Raw genomic sequence first — 24181 nt, 5'->3', positions numbered from 1 at the left:
TATAGAGCACAATTTTTCATATCTCTGTATATAAAGTATGTTCACACCCATTCATTTCTCTACAAATACTATATATTTTGCAAAGAATATGTGTTGGCATGCCTTTAGCATGTAAACAGTACACAGATTAAATACCTCTAAGATAGACAACAAAATTCACTATACCCCTGACTCCAATATGCCAGCACAGGCACATTTATTTCAAATGATATAATAGAATGCTAATTCAACAGTTTGAGTTGGTAATATATTTTAGCCTCTGCTATAAACACATTTCACAGCACGACATATTATGTGTAACTTGTTTGCATAAGCATGTTTGAGGGCATTAAAAATACAAACTTTTAATAACATCTTTCCTATATTTTTCTGTGCTTAAAATGATGAACATATGTAATACATACATATATACATAAACATGCATATATGTGTGAATTATGAATGCATTCTCTCTCTACATATAAACTTTGTATGTAATGGCGCACGTGTATGTGTGTGTGTGTGTGTGTGTGTGTGTAGCACAGTCCAGCCATAGAGACACCTTTTACTGTAGAACTTCAGTACTACCCTCACCTGAAGGCTTATTTTATATATGTAAAAGTTTCAATTTCTGGAGCTCCATATTGAAGCAAGATTAAGGCCTGGAAGAACTGAGATATTAATTTGCTTGTACATTAGTTTGTCACCACTCATATTTACCCACAAAAGATAGACTCCTAAGGACAAGAAGAAGTGAGTTTTTACAAAGGTGACAATGACAGAAAAAAGCTCAGAACATGATCTTGAGTTTGATGGCAGACTTTAGTCTGTGGTTTTCCATTGAGGTAGGAGACCAGTGGGCAAAGGGGTCGACCCCACTTAAAGAAAATGTGTACAGATGAGTAGTGGCAAGAAAAATAATCTCCACCTACATGAAAATCTTGTTTCTTTAGCTTGATGGCTCTCATTAGAGTTGGCATCCTCCCTTGGGAATATTTCAGGAAGGGTTGTATCCACTCAAGAGTTATTAAAATTACTGGAGGCAGGTGGTGGGGTGAACTCTGGCTTTTTGTGGGGGACACTTAATGATAGATCTTTGCAAATATTTAATATAATATCACACATCCCAATGAACTAAAGTTGTTGGGAGTATCAACCTGTAGAATCTGGTACACAATCATAATTAAAGATTTTGTAAGAACTTCCACCCAAAGTCCAGCAATTTATAATAAGGTTGCTCTGATGAATAATTGAATCATTTTGTATATTCCATTTCTTAACTCAAAAATTGATAGACTGTTATATTAATAGAAAATAAACAAGAAAATATCAGCACAAGTCAATAATTTTTATCTCAGAAATATTTTGTTTATTATTTATGATATGGCAGGTAAAATGTTGAGTTCCTTGAAATCGAGCACACATTAATATGTAAAACATGGAAATTCCCCATGAAGTCATTTTAGAATTTTGGTGGAAGTTTATTAATAATATCCACTCTCTTACTGGCAAAATATACTTCTGTGCTTTCTCTACTCTGACAGTCTAGAATTTGACTTGGTAAATTTTCCCTAGACAGTTACCATTATGTTCTCCTTACTGTTATCATATACAAAGAAATCTGGTTTCAAATATTCCTAACCCACCTTTAGTTTATCTTCATTCCTTCATTTTCCTGAACTTATTGCATGGACGTTTTCTGATGTTTTTATTTGTTTTAAATTCAAATTTATTGTTTACACACACACACACACACACATAAACATATAAACACATAATATATGCCCATATACATATATATATAAGCTCTGTATTTTGTGTTCTAATGAAGTCACCCCAAACAGTTCAGAGAAATTCATATTATTACAAATTACTTTAACTTTATTGTTCCTTTTAATTACAGATATATTCAGCAATTATTCTAATTATGAATTACATTTGGGGAAATTAAAGAAGGTAGCACAAAATATTTGTTATTAAAACAAAGGAAAAGTTGGTGCAGTGGTGCACGCCTGTAATCCCAGACACTCAGGAGGCTGAGGCAGGAAGATTGTGAGTTTAAAGCCAGCCTCAGCAACAGTGAGGCACTAAGCAATTCAGTGAGACCCTGTCTCTAATAAAATACAAAAAAAAAAAAAAAAAGGCTGGGGATGTGGCTCAGTGGTTGAGTGTCCCTGAGTTCAATCCCTGGTATCAAATAATAATAATAATAATAACAACAACAACAACAGGACAGAACTTCTGAGGGTTGAGGACCACAATCCATATCCCAGTGACTATTCAGTGTATGACAGAAGACAGCAAACCTCAGCCATCTGCAATTACCTCTGTACCACTGTACATCATGACTACTGTGTACTAGTTGATACTGTGATGGCCAGCAAGGGTTAACTCCATATCTGACTACCCAATTTACTACAGGGTAGCTGGGTCAGAGTGAGTCCATGAAATTTCTAGTTTGTGCCTCTAACTACCAGTGTGACCTTTAGCAGTTCATCATGATCACTGTGGGCCCTCATTGTTTCCTTAACTGTAAAATAGCTCATTGGAATAAATTACTTTTAAGGTCCTTCCCAACTCTGTAACAAAAAAAAAGCTTAATTTTGATTCTAATACTGAGGTAGTGATCAGAAGAAACCAATTCCCTTAATAAAGGTCTATAAAATATAACCTGTGGGTCTCAATTTTTATGTTTCCAATCACAATACTTGTTCTAAAATATTCAGTCCCATCCAATCTATAAAAATGCCAGCCCTTATAAAAAATGAAAATGTTCCCTGAAAAGAAAAAAAAGGTATCCTTACCCTTTAAGCAATAAGAACACTGATAATGAGAACAGTCTTCATTCTGAGGGATCCATCTGCTTTTCTATTACCATTCTCTTTAATTCTATGAAAGTTAGAGGAGTTTGGATATGATTCTTGAAATAAAAAATGATCTTAACTGTTTTTCTCCAATGATATATTTTGGCAGGTCTAACCTTCGACACAAAAGTTTCCCAAATTCTGAGACCATGGAACCAACAAGTCACCACAATCCATATACTGCTAAATGCTGATTACAAATAAGGTGTTTAACTGCAACTGCTGTGGTGTGAATCAGCTTCTTGTTCAAGTAACTATTTCATCCACAACCAATTTTGCCCTAGAGCTTTTGAAAAACACAATAGAAATCTGTTAAATTGGCAGTCTTGCTGAATTTCAACTATTTTATCTAACCAGGTCCACGGTAACAATAGATGCTTGAGAGCTTCCCTTTGATGAAATGTGTTTTTGATTTGAAACATAGGTACAGAGATCAAATGGACCAAACCCCTTATTCAGATGGCTTCTTACTGCTGCTGCTTTCAGAAAGTGCATGATAAGGCTTAGGGATGTCACTTAACACCATACACAGATGCATGCTTCAGGAAGAAAACCTCCAAAACTCTGTAGTAAGATGTTTAAATTAGTATGTTCCTATTTGGTTTTCAAATATTTCATATCAAAATAAGTATGAAAATTTATATGAAAATTAGTATGTTCCTATTTGGTTTTAAAACAATTTCTTAAAATGTTGATAACCTCTGCTACATGTGAAGTGGGATTGAAGTTCTCAAATTTTGACTAAAAAAAGAACCTTTATATTTTCAAGAAACCTGTGTAATTCTTCACACACATCCATTAAATAGATACACAATAAACTCCTGATTATCTCTCTGTGAATTCTATATATCTACTTCAAGGTCTTCCTACCAGGTTTTCTTTTTCCTGCAACCCAGCTAATTTTTCTGGGCAAGTTGCCCATCTGCCCCACCTCCTCAGAAATGAGTTTTGGTGTTTGAGGTATGTTAGCTCATTTAAAAATTAACCTAAACAAAACAAAATAATTAGAAAGGCAATTTGCCCACAATAACGATGAAAATCTTTTTTCAAACCAAACATGTAATACATTCCAAAGACAAACACAAATGATTTTTTAAATAACCATCATTTTAGATTATCTTTGCCTCTATTTCTTTCATTAACATGAATAATTCAGAGTGCTTGCTACATACGGTGAAACTGTTTCCCCTTACTAATTCATTTTTAGTATACAGAAAAATAAGATGTAGCACATTTTTATCTAAGAACCAAAGGTTTAAATTAGACCATAGTTTTAAAGGCAACTTTACTTTCAACATTATCTAAAGATTGGATTCATTCTTTTCAATGTTATACTGGTTCTAAGTTAGATAATGTTTATATTTTCAAGGCAGAAACAGTGTATTGCAAAATCCTGTGTTGTCCTTGGTTTTTATAATGTTCCTCAAGTACATATCAGTTATTTGCAAAGTATTAGCAAGCTCACCATTAACTTTGGGACACTGTGCCCAGAGTTGAGTTAAATGATTAGTCCTAAGGTTCTGGCTGCACTAAAGGAACAACACACATTTATTATACAAATTAATTTGAGGCTATAAAACAACCTAACATTGCAGTACTAGTTAAAACAAACAGCACCAAATGGGGAATTATTCTTGGTGGGGGGGGCACCTAAAATCTCAAAGGTCTCTTTAATGATGACATGAACAGTGGCTTATTACATACTAACTCATCCAGACTTACAAACACAGACATTAAGAATACTTTCTAGATACACATTTCATCCATATATATAATATCCAATGCCATCCATATGTGCAAATAGGAGTGTGGGGAATAATTTGTATTTCTTAGGTATATTAATATGTAGACTGGAACATTGTTACTCATTTTGTAATTTTTTTTCCCTGGAAGATGTTATGCTCATGTGGAAAGTGCACTAACTTTCTGAAGTTAAGGGTTTTAATCCACTGCTTTAGAACATCAAATGCTATGCTTGTGACCATGGAGGAAGGGAAAGAATGTCATGAGGAGGAGCCTAAATCTGCACTAATTTTCAGCTTCTCTTGCTAACCCAAAGGTGGTGGTTGGGGAGCAATCAGATTTCTCTGGAGTATGTTTCAGCCTTGGCAAAAATGCTTTAAAACTTTTTTTGATTTCTTCTTTGGTTGAAAATAAAAGAAGAAAGGCTTATAAGAGGAGCTTATATGCTAAACACAACACTTGCCAAACTCAGATCAACATCAGATACCACCAGGTGAGGCTTCAGGATGTTCATGGAAATGTATGAAATGAGTATGTATGTAGTGATACCTGCGAAAATAAAATATTGCACTTTAAGTGAGTAGGAGAGAACAGATGGTTGGTAATGATTTAAAACATTTATGCATTTGGACTGTCACCAAGCTCTGTATTACAAAATATGGTGTTTAGTTAGTACATACCAACATCTATATGCAAGGTGCTCATTTTCTGGAGGATGTTACTATAACAAAGGAAACAAAAACTACATGAAATAAGAAAATCCTTGTTTTCTCAAGGCATTCAATGTGTGCTATTTCTTATTTAGTATTCACTCAAAATGTTTTCCATGTGATGAGAAGATTTTAATTCTCCCTCAATTACCAGTCAATTATCAGTGCCCAGGTACTGTATTTTGTTTGAATGTATCAGGTAGAATTCCAATTTTATTGTTAATCTGATTCACTTTGACTGAAGCTCTTAAAAACACTTTGAGCAATAACAAAATTTGGTAGTCAGGCTACTTTTGCCCATAGAAAACAATAACATTTTTCGTATCCTCAGTTTGGTAGACTGGCATATGGTGTTACAATTATGTACTGGAATTGGCAGGTGGCAGGCCACTCAATCAAGGAGACAGATAAATATTAAATATGGTCACAGTATATTTTGATGCATTTGTGTGAGTCCAAAAGTCCACGTCTTTTAAACCAAGAGGTATAGTAACAGGAAAGAAAAAAAATGCATAGAGATAGATTAAAGTTTGGAGTGAAAGGGAAGAAAAACAAGCATTTGTTAACCAGATTCTAAAAGGGGGGGGGGGGAGACCTGCCTAAAAGGAGTCCTGTTAGACATCCGCAGTGTCTTGATTTGGATCTGATAGTACAATGGGGCGGGGGAGTCACACAAACACACTCCATATTATTTACATGCCATTCCTTCCCAAATCCTGGGAATTATTCAGGCACAGTTTGCATGTGGGAGGGAGTCGGGGGCGGACCTGCCGGGAGGGGAGGGAAGAGGGGCGGCAGCTCTAGACTTAGCACCTGTGAACTTAGTTGGAAATAACTCCTGACAGGCATCAAACGTAACACCTTTTAGCCTTCCAACAGAAACATGCTGATAGGCAGGATGTTCAAACGGGGCAGAAGGGAGCGGGTAACCGTGAGAAAGTAACAGCAGCAGCAAGTGACAAAACCACCAAGCCCTTCATCCCCTCTCCCCTCTCTGACCCGCTCCGCGAGCCCACCTCAGAGCGCCCCTTTCAACCCCTCCGCTGAGGCCACGATGGAACCTGAGCTCCGTGTCCTCTCAACTTCCCTCCCACCTCGCCCGCAGCATCAGCAAGGTCGCGCGGAGTTTGGGATTGACGCAAAGGAGGCACCGCGGCAGAGATGCTCCACTTTCTGTCAAACACTCTGGAGGACCAGGTCCACCGGCCTCGAAAACTCAAGATCGTGCTTAATTGACGTCCCCTTTGGAACCTCTACGAGCCCCACGTGGGGGCTGGCAGTAAGAGTCCTGGAGATCAGGGTGCCCCACCGGGACCCAGGACTCCAGAACAGGTGGCTAACAAGTTCCTCCCCCATCAGCCCCTCTCCAAGTCTTCGGACCCCACTTCATCTCCCGCCACCACCACCCCTACCCAGCGAATAAAGTGGGTGCAAGTGGGTTGAGACATTGGCGCGGGGAGAGAAAGGAAAAGGGGACAAGCCTCCTTCATCCCGCGGCGGTGAAGTACCTGCAAAGGTGCGGATGCACTTCCCGCCCACCCAGAGCCCGCTCCACCGCAGGTGCGAGGCGGCGCCCTGCAGCCTTGGCCCTCGGGTGCCCCAGCCCCCAGCCCCAGCGCGGTTACCTCGCGGGGAGTCCAGGGGAGCCGCCCGGCGCCGGCAGGTACTGCTTTTGCAGGAGCGGAGCTCGAGCAGAAAACTTCCCCGCGCTCCGGGGCAAACTCGTGGACGCCTGCCGGCCTCGGGCCGTTAGGTGGCCCGGAGCGGAGCGCGGCGCCGGGAGTAGGGGCAGCGCAGAGCCGGGCGCCTGGCCTCCGCGGTCCGGCCGGGCTGGGGCTGCAGCGCCGCCTCCGCGCCCGCCGCCAACCGCGCCCCCGCCCGCCCCGCAGCTCCGCCTCCCGCTTTTCATCTCCCGCGCCGCCCGCTGCCCGCCCCGCGTTGCTTTTGCGCGGCCTTTGTCGTCCGCTGGTGACGGGTCCTCGGTTCCCTCGCCCGGGGTCCGTCCCATCGCTCAAGTGCCACCTCTGTGCCTGTCAAGGAAGAGCTTGCCTTCAGTGGCTTTCCTAGTTCCCCCTGCACTGTCTCACATTCCTTCCCAGGTTTTCCAGAAACGCAGTCCTGAAAGACAAGTCAGTAGGTTAGTTGGTTATCTCCAACACTGAGTCTGAAGTCTTAGAATTTCTTTAGCTTTACTCACAGGAGGTGTGTTTGTCTGTCTGTATCCAAAGGTTATAAGCAAAGTGCCTATTGTAAGCACAGGCTAATGCTGGGGGTGGGTTCAGCAGAAGGTTTGTGGAAGTTAAGGGAACTCCCCCAAAGGGCTTTTATATTTGAGATTAACAGACCTCTGGGATCACACCTTTCAGAATCCCACAAGCTGAACATTGTGTCAAGGAATCTGCGAAGACCAAGGCTAGGATACATTTTTGATCATTAAAGAACACCCAGCTAATTGAGATTTTAAAAATTAGTTCCAAGCCTCATGCTAGCTACAGTTTGACCAAACTAGGGCAAATAAAATTAAGTGAACCTTTGATTATTTATTTTTGCATTCAAGCAGTTTCTATGAATTAATAAAGAAAACCTCAACTTTTCAAAAGCATAAGAGGAAACCTACCTCATTACTCCAATAGAATTTTGTTGTTATTCAAATCCAAATGCCTGCCTTTTGCATTTTCAGGGGTCTTATTGTTAATGATTTGGGAATAACATATCTGTTGGTAACAAACTTTGGTTCAGTGAAGAAACACTATTATAAGACTTGCCCGCCTGATTCTGGTTTCTTGGAAACAGAGCCTGAATTATTTTTCTGTCGAGAGTTTTATTTTTGTACATTTTTTTTAAAGCTATGGTGAAAAACACAAAATTTACCATTTTTGACCATTTTAAGTGTAACATTACCAATATTCATGTTGTTGTAAAAGAAAGCTCTAGAACTTTTTCATCTGGTAAAACAAACTATCCACCTACCACACAACTTCCCTTCTCCTCCTCCTCCTCTCTTTCCCCTGGTAAGTGCCATTCTACTTTCTGCTTCTTGAGTTTGACTGCTTTAGATAGCCGACAGTGTTAATATCTGGAATATATAAAGAGTTCCTTCAACTCAACAACAAAAGTCAAATAACCTGATTACAATGTGGACAAGTAACTTACATGAGAGTTTTATCTTTAACTTGTGTGTCTGGTTTGTTGTTAACATTTAATTCAGGGTCTAAATCCCTTACAGGGAAGATATTCACCACTACACTGAAATTAATTCTTAAGGATGACTTTTAGAGATAAAAGTGAGTGCTCCCTGAGCTGTATTTAGCCGTAATTGATGAGTCCTCCTTGAATGAATTAACCAATTTACACATTGACTTTTGGCTTGGTTCCCTGTATGTCAGCCTTAGATGATCTGGACTCTACTTCTTGTTTGCTTCAAGTCATTTAGCTTTCATAGCCTATCTCTTCCCACTTGTGAAGTACAGGAATTGATCAGAATATCATTATGATTCTATTATTCCTCAATTTAAAAAGTTTTAGTAGTTAATGGGGGAAAACTCCTATGGTCAAGTCCACTTCTGATTGAATTTTCCTGATTGATGGACTACTAGGCATTCTTAGCCCATCATGGAATCTGCTAGTTTTTTATAATGTCTTTCCTTCATAAGTATGATACAGCTATTGAACACTTAGAACTCATTCCTAGACTTTTTTTTTCAAAACCCTGAGAAATATTTCTAATGGCTAAGTGAATGAAATTTGGTGAGTGTTAAAGGGTGATGAACAAATGATCAGAAAATTACCTAAAATGAATTCCAAGCACCAGTATATCACGCATCTTCTCATGACATTTGATTGGGAGTTATATTATGAAGTGAAAATACCACCTTTTAATTTCGTAGCTTAACGAATTTAATTTCTCATAGTGAATCATTTCTAAAACATTGGTTCACAGCATGTTGTTCAGCACTTCAGGCTGTTAATTTTGTTTAGTTCTTTGAATTTCTTAAAAATATTTAACTATTGACACTTTCTGAGCAAGCTTATGGATCATTGAACCATTAGTGTGTAGGTAAGTAACAATTATGGTCCTAAAAGTGGTTACTGCATCAAATCTCAAGGGACATTTAGTGACAAGAGTGCTTTTGTGGAAGAACATCATTCTTCAGTTTCCGGGAAACCACCTTTCTTAAGTATAAGAAAGGCAGTCAAACTGAACTGTGAAAATATAAATAATAATATAAGAATGAGCCAAGTAGGCTGCCCAGAGAGATGTAAAAAATGTGTAAGGAAGATTGGGTAGAGGGGTAGAAAAAAATGTACAAAAGTTTAAATTGAAAAAATAAGAAAGAAAAAGAAAAACCTAAGCTATAAGTACAGCACCATTATGGGATAATTCTTGCTATTTCTGAGTTTGTTTTTCTTTAACTGTGCAGGTGTTAATGATGACTTGGCTTAATGAACAGCCAAAATAAAAATTCAGCAGAAATGCATTTAGCACAATATGCCAGGTCATGTGGGTGTTGCAAGTACCTCTAAACCATATTATTTATAGCCCCAACTGTTTTATTGAGGGAAGGCAGAGATGTATTGACTTGGAAAAAGAGATTTTTACAAAAAAAAAAAAAACAGCAGAGGATAGTCTAGTAGCTAGAGTAGTTTATCTTTATCTTATCTTGTTCTTATTCTTCAAGGTTGGAGTAAAACAAGAAAAAAAAAGCAATAGGGCATGATTTATGCTGATTCACAATCAAAAGAACACAATCTATCCTACTGAACCAGAAGGAGGGAATGGCAGAACTCTTGAAACAGAAGATAGAAATCACCTCATCTAGATACTTCCAGAGAAATATAGAAATACAAAACTCTTAAAGAGAGATTTAAAGCGGCTCTATGCATGTATGAAAATGCACTTAATATCCATTAATAATTGTAATAAAATGGTTCTTAGCTTCATCAGTTATATGAAATGGAAAGAGGCTTGGAGAACCAAATTTGTCCACATGATGTGGAGCAATTCTCCCATCCCTGGGCTCAGTTTTATTTCTGCAGCATGTGAGGTCAGGGACTAGATGGTTTTAAGGATCCTTGGGACTTTAAAATGCCCTTTATGTCTGACCAAGTTAATTTACCCTGAAAAAGTTCCCCAGATTATTTTCACCTTCATATATGGATTTAGCCACATTATGACATTCAGTGTGAATTCTATTCAGAAAATAAAAGTTTCATGTGGACATTTTTTCAAGAGAAGAAATTTCCAAGACAAATAAGGTGAACACAGGAGGAAGGGAGGGCTATTTTTTCCCTTCCCAGAATGCAGAATGTGGAATCATGCAAGTAGAACTTCCTCTCTGAAATTCAAGAAGAAACTTTTCAACATCAGAAATAAATAGGGCACTGGTAAAAGCATTAAAACTTCCTGTCATGGAGGTATCTGGAAAGCTAATGATTTGCCTCCTGCCACCGCAAGTATGGCATAATAAACTATAATTTGGGTTAGATCAAAATAATTGGGTGATGGAGAAGTAAAGAAAACTGTTTTTCATGGTGTCTTTAATTCCTTTTTAGGAAGACATTCTTAAAAACTAAGAAAAAAATAAAGGACAAGATACATCTAATTAAAGCAAAAATTAAGACTTCAGAAGATTATTGGAGAAAAAAGGAATGCCTTGAGAAAAATGAAATATGGAAAGAGCATAGGATTAATAGTAAATGAGAAAGAACTATGATCCCTAAAGAATTAAAAACTTTTAAATTATATGAAAAATAACGTTGATCAAACAGAAACACTAAAAGATGATTATAAGTAAAGAAAAGTGAAACAGGACGTGTTGCCATTATTTTTATGTATCTGCTTCCTAAATAAAGCAATAATTCAAGGTCAAATAACTTGGAATATTCAGTGCCTAATAGTCTTGGTAAATAGAGCAAGTCAATAAATATGTATTGATTGGTTGATTGAATAAGAACTGCTTGCAGTTATTTTAAGAAAATCAAAGTCACTTGGGAATTTATGTATGTAATTTTTTAAGTTAAGCAACTATGAATTTTCTTCAAAAATAATAAAAAGAAAACTTTTTTCAAATAGTGATCTTTAACTTCTTAGCAATAAAATTTAATAAATCCTATTTATATATAGTAAAACCTAAATTAGAAATAGATCAAATGTGGAAATACACATGTGCCTCTGTATTAAAAACTGTATTTATACAACTTTAATTGTTTAAAGGGAAAATTTTATGTGAACAGTATACCAAAAATTGCAGTACCTTCCTGTAAATAAATATTCGGATACATAAAGAGTTATTTTCCAATGTGGGCTCAGTTTTTGATATGGCAAAACAAAGATATGGATAAATGATTTCAAACCTTAAGTCAAAAAAAATAGTTTGAAATGTTTGGAATCGATGAAAGGACTTTCGTAAGTTTCAACAGTAACATATCAAAGGACGGGTTTGTGATAGACCTTTCCTTGCCAAATATTTTATGAATAAATTCACCAAACATGGCTTGTTGAGTCAGTATGGTCATTTTGTAGGTGCCTTGAATACAAAAATTAATAAGATGTGATCCCTTTTAAAACAGTGATAACTAATTAATTCAAATCACATATCACTAAATTTAGAAGTGTTAAGCTTGCAAGAAAGGAGGAAGATTTGCTGGGAGCAAGTAAAAGAAAAAAGAAAAATCAAACTGGCTTTGTGCTTTCTATCAATGATTTTGTGTGTGTGTGTGTGTGTGTGTGTGTGTGTGTGTGTGTGTGTTTGCTTGGGGGCGGGGAAACAACCAAGCAAGCTGGTGAGAAACTTGATGAAATCAAGAGACTATGTCAATGATGTGTCCAAAGATAAAATACAGCATTTGAGGGCACAGAGTAATTCTAAATCCACCCCTCCCCTGCAATGAAATATTTCCTTGTCCAGCACCGGGAGTACTTGTGATATACGGTTCACCTCACCAAATCTAATATCATTTCAGCCCAGAGGGACACGGACCATGGTGAATGTCCTAACCTTTTTGAGCAAGGGATTCTCTTGACTGTTCATTCAAAGTTATCTTTAACAGGAGGATTTTTTTAAAAAATAAAGGTAAACAGTGATTTTTGAAAACGAATGTAAAGCTTAAAAATTAGTATAGAATTCAAGAAACCTTATACTTAGTAGCCTGATAAAATAATATGTAATAATATCCGTGTGTTACAACTATTATCTAACACTAATCATTAAAATGAGCTAACCAAGCCAGCTCAGTTTGGTATCATTAACTTTTTCTATTTATTTAATCATTTACATCTGAATGTATGTCAACATATACTTATTCATTAGAGCACTTGGATATTCTATTTAAAAGTGTGGTTTTTTTATTACAAAAAGAGAAATTTTCTAGAAATCCTTTCTTAACATTTAGAAAATTAAAAAAAAGGAAAGAAGTTAAGACCTATTAGATATTTACCTTCCTGCTTTTGCGTTAGTAAGAGGCAGGCAATAATGCTGGGATTTAAAACTTGAAAGATCACCTTAAAATATTTTGTGGGAGAAAAAAGATATTATTTCTGGCTCAGAATTGTAAAAGTAACCTGAACCTTAAGTACTAAGGTAAAAGTAAACAAGCTTGAAGTAAGAGCTCTTGCTAAAGTCTATCCTTCAATATACTTCTTTCTCTCTTACTTTATCTTTTCTTTTTTCCTCTCTTTCCTTCTTCTTAAATTCCCTCCATTCCTTTCTTCCCCTCTTTCTCTTCTCGGTCTCTCCCTCTCTCTTCTTACTACTATTATTGTGAGATGAACTCTTTCTGCATTGCCCAGGCTGGCCTCAAACTTTGTGCGCAAGCTGACCTATGGCCCCTGCTGCCTGAGTACCTGGGACTACAGGTGTGCACCCCCAAGTGTGGCTCTTCAATATATTTCTTGACACACATGGTAACAGCCAAGGAAAAAAAATCCATAGAGGCAAACTTTGTAATGCAACTACCTCAAAATGTACCCTATTAAACTTCATGGGAGAATCATAGATTTAAATATATATGAATTATTTTTTAGAATATTAAAATACCTCAGTGATAAGCTATTCAACAGTCAATTCATGGCTAAATACGACTTCAATATCCCTCACTTTCTTTTTTCTCTCCTATGGCCTTCTGTACTGGTCATTGTTCTGAGCACTTTTATTCCTAATTTCATAATACCAATCTTATTTCATAAAAATCTCCATGTTTATCAACACCAATATTAGAGTTATACATTGGTACAATGTAATTTTTTATGTTGGGTCACCCATTTGATAGGCTTTCGGGACACCATAGCTGATATCTTTTTTAAGCTTTAAAAAATTCCTTTTTTGATTGAAGAAGTGTTTAGTAAATCTACACAGAGCTGTTTTACCTCCATTTCTCAGACTGCACTTCATGGACAACTAAATCACATTTACATTACCACAAATGTCCACAAATTAGACAACTCTCCAGTTATTTTTCTTCAACCACTATTAAAAACAAAAGGGGTAGAATAGCAGCATATTATTTTTTGAGCACTGTCAATAGCTGTGTGTTGGGGGTGCAAATCTTAGCACAGGAGCTTGCCCGTGACTCTTGTCCAGCTGACTGAAGACATTAATAGGAGAACAAAGTGAACTGTGTTTCAAGGTGAAGAAGCAGCAAGAAAAAAGAGAGACAAGGGTTTCATATGAAGGCTTTAGAAACAAAATTCCCCAATTCTTAACTTTTTTGTAAATGTGGTGAATATCAAGAATTAAAGCAGGAAAATGGAATGTTCAGCATGTCCCATTTAGCCATGAATAGACTGTTGAATCACCCATCAGATTAAATGGAATAAATGACATTACTTTTAACTATACAAATTATCATAAGTGCTACACTCAGGCATGACTTTATCTCATAGGATGAAATGAGGAACAGCAAGGAAATATCTCTACAAACAAGGAAAAAAAATCATCAAGTTAGAGAGGTGAAGGAAATCCGTGTTATTCCCTCCTGTTCTATTTGAATATTTTGAGAGCACATCTGTTGATGAAAAGAACTAGTAAATATTTATAGACACCATTACTTACCTTGGGTAGCCAGTCGGTTTTGCAGAATAAATGCAGCTCCTGCTAAACATTCATTGTCAAATTTAAATTCTATCTGCATGAAGAAAATTATTTTCCTAAAAACAATTTTTCCAGCATATATTCCTTGTTTGCAGGAAAATAAAACAGAGGACTAATAGAATGTGGCATAATCATTCATGACTTTTATCCACTATCTAAATACAAAGTGTTAGGAACATTAATGAAAACAGAACTTCAAAACATCAGCTGAATTAGAGATGTGTAGGCTTGAAATTATTATATTTATTTACAGATAAAAATATTGAACATATGTATATTCCAGGGAGAATCTGCTCTGCCCAGTTCTGGGGTCCATTATCTCAGAGAACTATGGAAAATGTAAACAGAATTGGAGGAAAACTAATATTCCTATCAAGAGCCAAGCACAGTGCCTGGCCGATGTAGGCAAGCAGTGATTAATTTACTGACAGAACTAAATTTAAAGTAAGATCAATGATAAAGATCAAATAATCTGGCATTATTTATCTTCATGATTAAAAAATATTTTAAATAAAATGGACAGAAATTTAATGCATCAAGAATAATGCTATATATTATATAATATATAAAAATCCCTTTGTCTTTTATTTAACGAGTGCATATATATATTGATCATCTACACATATAGTGGCTCTGAGGATTAGCATGTAAACTAGATTCTACTCTAGAGGGGAAAGAAGATACCAGAAAAAAAAATGGATAAACAGGTAAGGCTGAAAATCTCTATGGAGGAAATAACTAGGATTATACAATAGCTAATATGGGAAAGGGGGTTCTGAGGTAGGAGTGGAGGAAAGGAGGTGCTGTTTGACTCCATCCTTCAAGATGAGGCATGAATGAAGTCAACAGCCTAAAGAACATCATGTCAGAAGGATTAGCACATGTGTCTCTCCAGAATGAGAGGATTTGGTGTATTTAGGAAACAGAAAGGAAGTCAGATGGGCTACGGTGGAAGGTCACATACCCCATGCTGAGATTAGGAAAGTAGGAAGGGCCACATCATGGAGGGGTTGGGGGAAATAAGGCACAGACAGGTCACTTGCAGGAGGATGCCTCTGGAGGGTTTTAAGTAGAGCATGTCAAATAGGTATGTCTTGGTAGTACATGTAAATAAGTAATAGTTTTTGTTACTATGTAACTACAGAAGTTGCAGTTTCTTTTCATGGTTGAAAATATTTTCTAAAATAGAAAAGTTTATTCATGAGGAATATTCTAGATTCTATGTATGAAGAACAAATTTTTTTTATTAATTAAACACGATGATCTTGTGTGCCTGCTTCTCTCTCTCTCTCTCTCTCTCTCTCTCTCACACACACACACACACACACACACACACACACACTCACATACATATACATACAATACACAGCAAGTAAATTTATTTTATAGTATACATTTTTAATGAAAATCATAAATCAACCAATGGGCATATTAGGAAATTCAGTTTGGGTCCTGTAATTAATTCTGGTGAGCTTTTGCCTATGGTGCTAGATGATCTTCTATTTGACTAAAAAGGTAGTTTGTGGATTGACGATTCTTGAAGATCTCTCTCCGTTGGTATTTCCACTTACAATTGTGGACCTCTTTGGACTTTCACAAACTGAAACGCTGTTAATCTCAGGCACTCAGTTGGTTTTATGATTTGTTAAAGAAGAGCTTCAGTCTGAGCCACACACCCACGAAAAGGGTGCATCAGACTGTTCTCTGCTGATGGGAAACAGCAGGGTTTTTTTCTCATTGCCCAGTGAATGCTGGCGGTGTTCCCTAGTATTTGGAATTCTTTTTCACTATTTTGCTGTTACTGTCATAATCATGCTACAAAATTGTGGGGTATCCAAAACCCATAGAGGTGACAAACTCAGGAGAAAATGCATTCTAGAGTTACGTAAAACTAGACCATAATTGATGGCCATCGTGAGGACTCTGATCTCATTAATGAATTAATCCATTGATAGCTGCTGGGTGATGGGTCCTAGCTGGAGGAAGTAGGTCATTGGAGGTGTTCTCCCAGCCCTTTCATGCCCTTCTTCCATGATGTTTCTGCCTTGGAGCTAGTTGACGATGAACCCTGGGCTGAACTTCTGAAACTGTGAGCCCTAATAAACCTTTTCTCCTCCAGGTTGTTCTTATCAGGAATTTTAGTCATAGAGATGAAAACCTGGCTGACACACTCAGTGAGCCCCAACAAGCCCTGGACCTCACAATTTTCATGGAACCCTAGACTTGCAGAATTAAACTCCCTTACTCAAGCATCCCTTACTGATTTAAATACAATTTACAACACCGGGAGACCTACCGTTACCTCGAATGCCAGGGCATGCCAATAAATTCAAGAAGGAGACTTTGGGGATGAGGGAATGACATTACCACACAGTGTCCAGAACAGAAATGAGAGGATTGGGAGCGTGATAGAGCAGGAGAATTTAACAAAGTAATTTTAAACATTTCATTAGAAGGTTGGTTTATTTTAATTCCATTAGAACACACCATGAACAAGACTTGTTCCCAGCTGGTTTAAGGACATATTTCTAGTCATTTACTCTGCATTTTGCCCCAAATTCATTGCCCTGTTTTATTCTTTACAAATTGCCATAGTTTTTCAGGGCTGGGATGGTAACTGTGTAGTGGAAGATCATGGGTTCCATCTCCAGCACCACGAGAGGAAAATTGTTCTTGTTTTCCAGTTCCTGAAATATTGCATCATTATGGTGGTTTTTTTTTTTCTGTTTTCCCTTCTGCATCCAAACATCACTCTCCCAGATTACATCCACAGATTTCTCTGCCCCTTGGCTTCTGGGTTGGTTTCCTCCCACAGGGACAGTGGAGCAGGAGGTCAAAGGGTGAGAGATTCTTATTCTCCTGGCTCCATCTTTCCAAGTTGCCCACAGGGACCTGAGGTGCTCTTCCACGGTCCCCCTCAACAGCTGCTCCCAGCTTTGGACCCTAGGGTCATTCTCCTCTCAGTCTTAAGATTGGATCTACCATTAGCCCTGCTATTCTGTGCTATCCCTAAATGATTGTCTTAAAACCCTCTCACATCTTTGAAAACAGCCTGTTTTTAAACTTTTCTCAATGTATCCAATTTCATTGTGCCATCTGGCTGGGTATCCTCTAACTGTTGGGTAAAAATCACAAATAGAAGCATTGCACGCCAAGGAATAAATATATTTCCAGTTTAATCACCATATTCAATAGATAGAACAGAGTTCCATCCTGATTACCTTGTTTAATCATTCATTTGGCATTCATCAAACATGCTTCTTGGGTGTTTGCTATGCCCTAGATATCATACGTGCTACTGGGGACATGAAAGCAGTAGTGTCAAGACACAGGGCATTTGTTGAAAGGGAGCGAAGACAGGCAGTTGTGTATAATGAGCAAATATATCAGGAGAAGTTGAGAGCCATTTAACTTTGGGGAAGTGGTTAAGGAGAATCCAGGAATTCTTCTAGAAATGGCAATTAAACCCAAACATGAAGAATAGAGAGAGAGCGCAGAGGAGGGTGATAAGAAGGAAGGGGACTTTTTGGTCAGGGGAAAAGAAAATATCCCCACAGGTCCAAGGGTGGGAAGGGGCATGGCATAGTTAAGAGAACAGAAAGCAGCTCAGCATGGCAAGAGCATATAATGGAAAGGAGTGAGTAATACAAGGTTGCACATGTTAGCAGGGGTCTTGTGTGTTGTTTTAAGGATGTGAACTTTGTTTCAAAAGCAATGGGGGAAATGAGGTCATAGGCAAGGGAATAGCACTTCTAGAAAGCTCATGTTGTTGCAGTTTGGAAAATGTGTAAGGTTGGAAGTGAAGAAAGTGCACAAGGCTGGAGGCTGGGCAATGACTGCGGGCACCTTTGCATTAATCTAGCGGGAAAATGACAGTGGCCTGAATGAATGTCTTAGCAGTGGAAGTGGGAAAAAGTGGAGAGAATGGAGGAGTGTAATCCGCAGGAAACTTGCAGCTGGTAACCCAGGTACCACTATTATTAGTCGAACTTCAGAATGTGCACAGCTCTGCTTAGCAACATAAAGTTGAGCTTTAAACTTGTCATAGCCTTTCAAGAATCTCAGTCAAGCATTTTCATTGCTGAAAGAGCCATCGTGAAGAAATTTCATGGAAGACTAGAGTTGTTGTCTTTATAGTGATTTGAACAGGGCCCATCAATAGAGTTTGCTGAAAATAAATATTTGCTTGGTGAATTAATCAGCTGTCCTTAAAAAAAAAACCAAACCTGTGTTTATAATGTACCCTTAGTGATAATAAATTTCTATTATGTGCTTTGCAAATTCATTTTATCTTCTTGGGTAAATACTAGCCTTAAGCAAGAATAAAATCAAATAACTTAATTTTTTTTAAAAAATTACTCCTGTAGCAGAAATGGTATTCCAGTAATGAATTTAAAGGTCTCCACAGAACTGCTCTTTTTTAAAAATTAAATATTCTTGAGAATGATATTTTGGTACCTAAATATGTCTTCCATTGTCTATTTATTTTTTGGTAGCACAACATGCTTTTCACTATAAGGTATTAATTTACCTTTTAGTCTGTGAAATGCTGTTCTTAGCATAAAGAGATATCCTTTTTAGGATACAGAGATACCATTGACTGAATTATTAAGTTTTTGCAATGTTATCACCTTTTCACTGAAAATCATTGCTCCACTTACCATAAATGTCTAAAACACAGGTGGTATAAACACAAATTGTCATTAAAAATTATTCTTAGGTACTAAAAAGGCAATTGAGAGAATGAAAAGCTTAAACATGTTTGAGATTTTTACAGTAGTAAAGACCTTAAACACATACACACACACACACACACACACACACACACACACACAAACACACATACAAACACATACACACGTTTCTAAATTTGACCTGGATCATAAATTTATTTTGACTAAATGGTCTACCTCATTAGGTTATGAATCTTCTCTAAATACCAAAGAGAAGAGATGATCTACTGAGTACTTACATATAAGATTAAACAGAACTGACCTTTTGTAATTTTCTGTTATCACTTTTAGTTGTAGCTAGTGAGTAATGATATATAGCTCCATTTCAGGTTTAGTGTTCAAATGTTTGCAGGTGGGTATCGTATTTTCATCCACGTTTTCTTTCTCTCTGGCTTGTTCTGGGTCATCTTGGGGTGTTCATAGGTCCCTAAGGAGGTTTAATCAGTGGATAACATGTTGTGTTTCTGATGACACTCTTCTCCCTATTTTTTACTATCATAATGTACTGGTGAGACACATTTAATTTTTTCTGTGTACTAGAAGAGAGTACCATTTATTTTTCTTGACATTATTTTTCCCATTTTTCTCCTTCACTGATATTTATACCTTAAACAGTTATATCCCGGGAGTACTAATTCATTGTTGTTTTAATTCTTGACAATATTAGTTTTCACTTATTTATCATCTCACCTACATTGATATCTAAAATAGTCCCCATTGAGTTGAATATATTCAACAATAAATATGTACTAAATTAAGACATGATTAACCTCCTTCTATATGGCTAAATTTAAAAAATATGCAAGTAATACAATGTTCTTGTCAATATTTTATGTATTTTAGGAAAGAAAAACATGCAGTTTAAAAAATCTTCATATTTGTATTTTACACACACACACACACACACACACACACACACACACACACACACACACCCCATACCACATCACAGAAAGGAATGTGTGAATACAATATGGTCAAATAATAATTTATCCCATATCTTTCAGAGAAAACTTATATATTTAATAAACAAAAAATTGGTCTATTTATATCTTCACAGTAAACAAGGTCATGATTTTGTCTTCTTTAGGGATCATTTATTAAAAGGGCCATAAGACCTTATATGGAAGCAGTATGGACTCAGATATGCTCCTTAAATTCTCACTTTATATCTCTCTTATATATGTGAATTCAATTCTGGGTTTAAATTCCTGCAAGAGCTTTAAAAAATAAACTGGGAAACCAACTCTACAGAATCTGCATGATAAATGCAAAGACAAGAAATAGTTGAAAAGCATTCTGTTGCTCAGTAACAAACTCTCACAAGCTTAGCAGTTTACTACAACATCCATTTATTGGCTAAAAGTTCTGTTGGTTGGAAGTCCAAGCATGACATGGGTAGTTCTCTGTCTAGTCTCACTGGCTGACATCAAGGTTTTACCTAGGGTATGTCCTCATGGGAAGCTGAATCTACTTCCTAAGGCAGAATTCAGTTCACTCTTGTTGCAGGACTGAGATCCTCATTTCTTTGCTGACTATCAACAGGGGCACAGAACACTCTATGCCTAAAAGCCAAGCACATTTCTGGCCAAGAGACAGCCTCCTCCATCTCCAAGGTCAGCATCAAAGAACTTCTGCTGTGTTGACTGCTTATTATACTTCACCTCTCTGTCTCTCTGTCTCTCTCTGTCTCTCTCTCTCTCTCTCCCTTTGACCTCTAGATCCACACTTAAAAGGTTCATGTGAGTGATTAGGTCCATCCTGACCAGAGGTCTCCTTATCGGAAAGTCAATAGATTTTTGAAATAATCACATCTGCAGAATCTTTTGCACATAACACCACCTCAATAAGTGTTTCATTGGAGAACTGAGAGATGGACAGTGTATGTATATGAGGAGCTGAGACTCTTGGGAGCTCTCTTAGAATTCTGTTCACCACAAGGGGAAATGAAAAAAAGCAGACTGAAAAGTTGAAGGGAACATGGCTAAGTGAGAAATACTTGGATGGCAAAGTGAATTGATGGTTGTTTTCATTCCAAGGAGTTCCAAACAGGTTATATTTCTGAGTGTGGTGACATTATCAAAAGCGTACCAGAGAATATAGGGGTTTCAAAGTAACAGAGAAAATTAGAATGAGAGCAGTAAGCCTGGAAGATGTTTCTCTCTGCCCAAAGACAGGGAACTCGTGGTGGTCTGTAAAGTCCTACAGTGCTGCAGGCAGTTTATAGAAATGCTGTGGGCATTTTGTAGAGCTTATTTTGGAGAAGAGTTGCATAGTTGAAGTTCTAGATGTTGAAGCAGGAAGTCCTGCCAGCAATAATTAAAGCCTACAGGAATGCAAAGGATTACAATATGGAGATTTACAGTAGAAACTTGGAGTGTTTCAGACATAGGTTGAGAATGACAAACTATTACTATGTTTTTTTGGGTTTTTTTTTTTTTTTTTTTTTTTTTTTTTTTTTGTGGAGCTGGTGGGGCGGGTTGTTACCAGGATTGAACTCAGGGACACTCAACCATTGAGCCACATCCCAAGCCCTTTCTTTGTATTTTATTTAGAGTCAGGGTCTCACTGAGTTGTTTAGGGCCTCACGAAATTTGAGGCTGGCTTTGAACTCGTGATCCTCCTGTCTCAGCTGCTGGGATTATAGACATGTGCTACCTCACCAGGCTACTATGTCGCTTTGGTAACAAGCAGTAACCAAACCAATTTGGGCTGACCATCAGGGATATGGGTTAGCGATCAACATATTAAATAAGATCAGATGCCTCTTATTTAATAAAAATGTGAAATAATTAGGAAATTAACTGCAGAAAGGCAATCCCTATCTTGTAGTCAGTGGGGATTCCAAATTGTTAGTTATCTCATTGGTTAAGTAATTTGGATAAGTGGCCTAGATTTAATAAAGTAACTAGTTTTTATTTTCCCCGGTACTGGAGGTCAATCCAGAGCATTGTGCATGCAATGCAAGCTTTTTTTGCAATTGAGTCCTTTTAATTTTCAGATACCATCTTTCTAAGTTGTCCAGGCTGATCTGAAGCTTGCAATTTTCCTACTTCTGCCTCCTAAATAGTTGATATTATGGGTATGCACCACCATGCCAGACTCAAAGTTTTTTTAATACCACTAGTGTGATCTCATTATTTTCTTTTTTCCTTTTTTAGTTTTCAATAGACCTTTATTTTATTTATTTATATGTGGTGCTGAGAATCAAACCCAGTGCCTCACACATTTGGCAAACACTCTACCACTGAGCCACAACTCCAGCCCAATCTCGATGACCATAGCAATGTGAGTTTAAATTGTAAACATATAAAGTTTACCTGCCTGGAATAAGTGAGTTTGTATTTAATGTTTAATATTTAGGATGTTTTATTGGTACATCAGGGGCCTTTTGTATTTTATTCATCTTTGCAAAATTGAAAATTTGGCCCTGTGGGAGTTTGGTGTTATGCATTCACCATTGAAGGTGCTGATGTAGCTGTATCTTTCCCACTCAGGCTGAAGCTCTAGAAAAAGTCCAGCGTTCACTCAGGTATCTGAATGCAATCCCTGGGCTGAGACTGCAGCAAATAAAATGTAGAATCCCAGACTGCACTTTTTTGGTTGTGTTCAATTTATAAATGATATGGCCAGCGAATGGGATGTAGAGGTCAGCCAATCCTGCTGTGGACTTGCTAAAATGCTGGAAAACAGAACATCTCAGTGCACGTCTTTCCCTGGGTCAGAGTGAGTGCTGCCTTGTTCTTTCCTTCAGTCAAGCAACCTAAAATCCAGCAACCCAAGGCCTTTGTGTTTCTCACCTGGCAGTTCCTTCTCAGTAGTCAGTTTTATCTCACCTCTATCTCTGCAATCCAAAGTTTGTATTGCTTAAAAAGCCTTTTTTGCTTTTGTTTTTTAACTTACACAAGTTCTTTTAGACCTGTCTAACTCTTTGGTTTGTGAGGCAGGACATATGGTCAAAAGAAAGAAAAGCTATGAGCCAAACACACAGTGTCTAGAAGATCTGTAAGAAGCGGTGGTGGGGGTCTCAGTGGTAGAGCACTCCCCAAGCACATGTGGGGCACTGGGTTTGATCCTCAGCACCACATAAAAATAAGATAAAGGTATTGTGTCCAACTACAACTAAAACAAAATATTTTTTTAAAAAAGGACCAGTGGTGAGAAGAGATAGAGGGAAGGAAGTCTAGGCTGATGGTATGTAGTATGAGCTTCAAAGAGACCCAGAGGATACTTGAGAAGGAACAATGCTTGCTCTGACAACTCTATGTATATATATTTTATAGACCAAAGATAAAATCAGATAGTGCCTCTCAGAGTAGCAGTATTTAAAACCACAATTGGGGTACTAGTCCTGAGCTCGCACCAGAATTACATGTTCTTTAGTGATGTAATTCTGAGTTGATAAGAGAGCATGCTTGTAAAAACTAGAATGTATCTCTATTTATTTCAACAAGAAATATAGCTGCACAGACTGAGTAGGACAGAAAGATAGCAAAGTGTACAAGGCAATTCATATGATTTTTCAGGGAGCTCCTTAGTAACTATGGAAGGAAGCAAAGGGATATTTGCATACTAACTCTCTCCGTAGCTAGAATACACCATACTTGCAAAGTCAATGTGTACATCTGTAACACAAAGACATCAACTTGATGAATAACCCAAATCTTACACTTCGGTTTTTCAGAAAGTTTTCTTTCCTGAACCATTAATGAAAACCCAAGTATAAATGATTATAGTTTGTCTCTTCCCCTTCTCCCCATCCATCACTAATATGTTTTACCCCAGAATTGTAGGCATACCACTTCCCTTTACTTATTCTTTCTTCCAGATAGATTCATATCATTGACTAAGCTCCAGCAACCTCTTTTACCCATTGATCCTAGCCATAAATGATAGACACATTTATAGATACCAGATAAATCGATTCCCACATCTCCTCAGCTACACATTTGCAATATATCCTCATGTGCTGTAAGTGGGAGAAGTGTTTCCTATTGTCTTCTAAGTTCTGACCCTGACATTACATTTAGTTTAACTGGTAAGTAAACGATATGGTCTATAGC

General features: G+C 37.4%; 1 protein-coding gene across 4 annotated transcripts in view; it reads right to left on the bottom strand.

The window, feature by feature from the left end:
- Nucleotides 1-7155, bottom strand: part of Chst9 (carbohydrate sulfotransferase 9) — a 244400-nt gene extending 237245 nt beyond the window's left edge. For 3 of the 4 annotated variants that reach the window (XM_078030213.1, XM_078030214.1, XM_078030215.1), the window contains exon 1: nucleotides 6922-7154. The gene's annotated coding sequence lies outside the window, so the exon portion shown is untranslated. Of the gene's footprint in view, nucleotides 1-6921 lie in introns of all 4 variants that reach the window. The other variant, XM_078030216.1, reaches the window with a different exon arrangement.
- Nucleotides 7156-24181: the final 17026 nt, after the last annotated feature.

Source organism: Ictidomys tridecemlineatus, chromosome 13, assembly GCF_052094955.1.
Source record: "Ictidomys tridecemlineatus isolate mIctTri1 chromosome 13, mIctTri1.hap1, whole genome shotgun sequence".
NCBI classification, from domain to species: Eukaryota; Metazoa; Chordata; class Mammalia; order Rodentia; family Sciuridae; genus Ictidomys; species Ictidomys tridecemlineatus.
The sequence above is the reverse complement of the archived record's forward strand: the minus strand, read 5'-3'. Positions and strand labels throughout refer to the sequence as shown.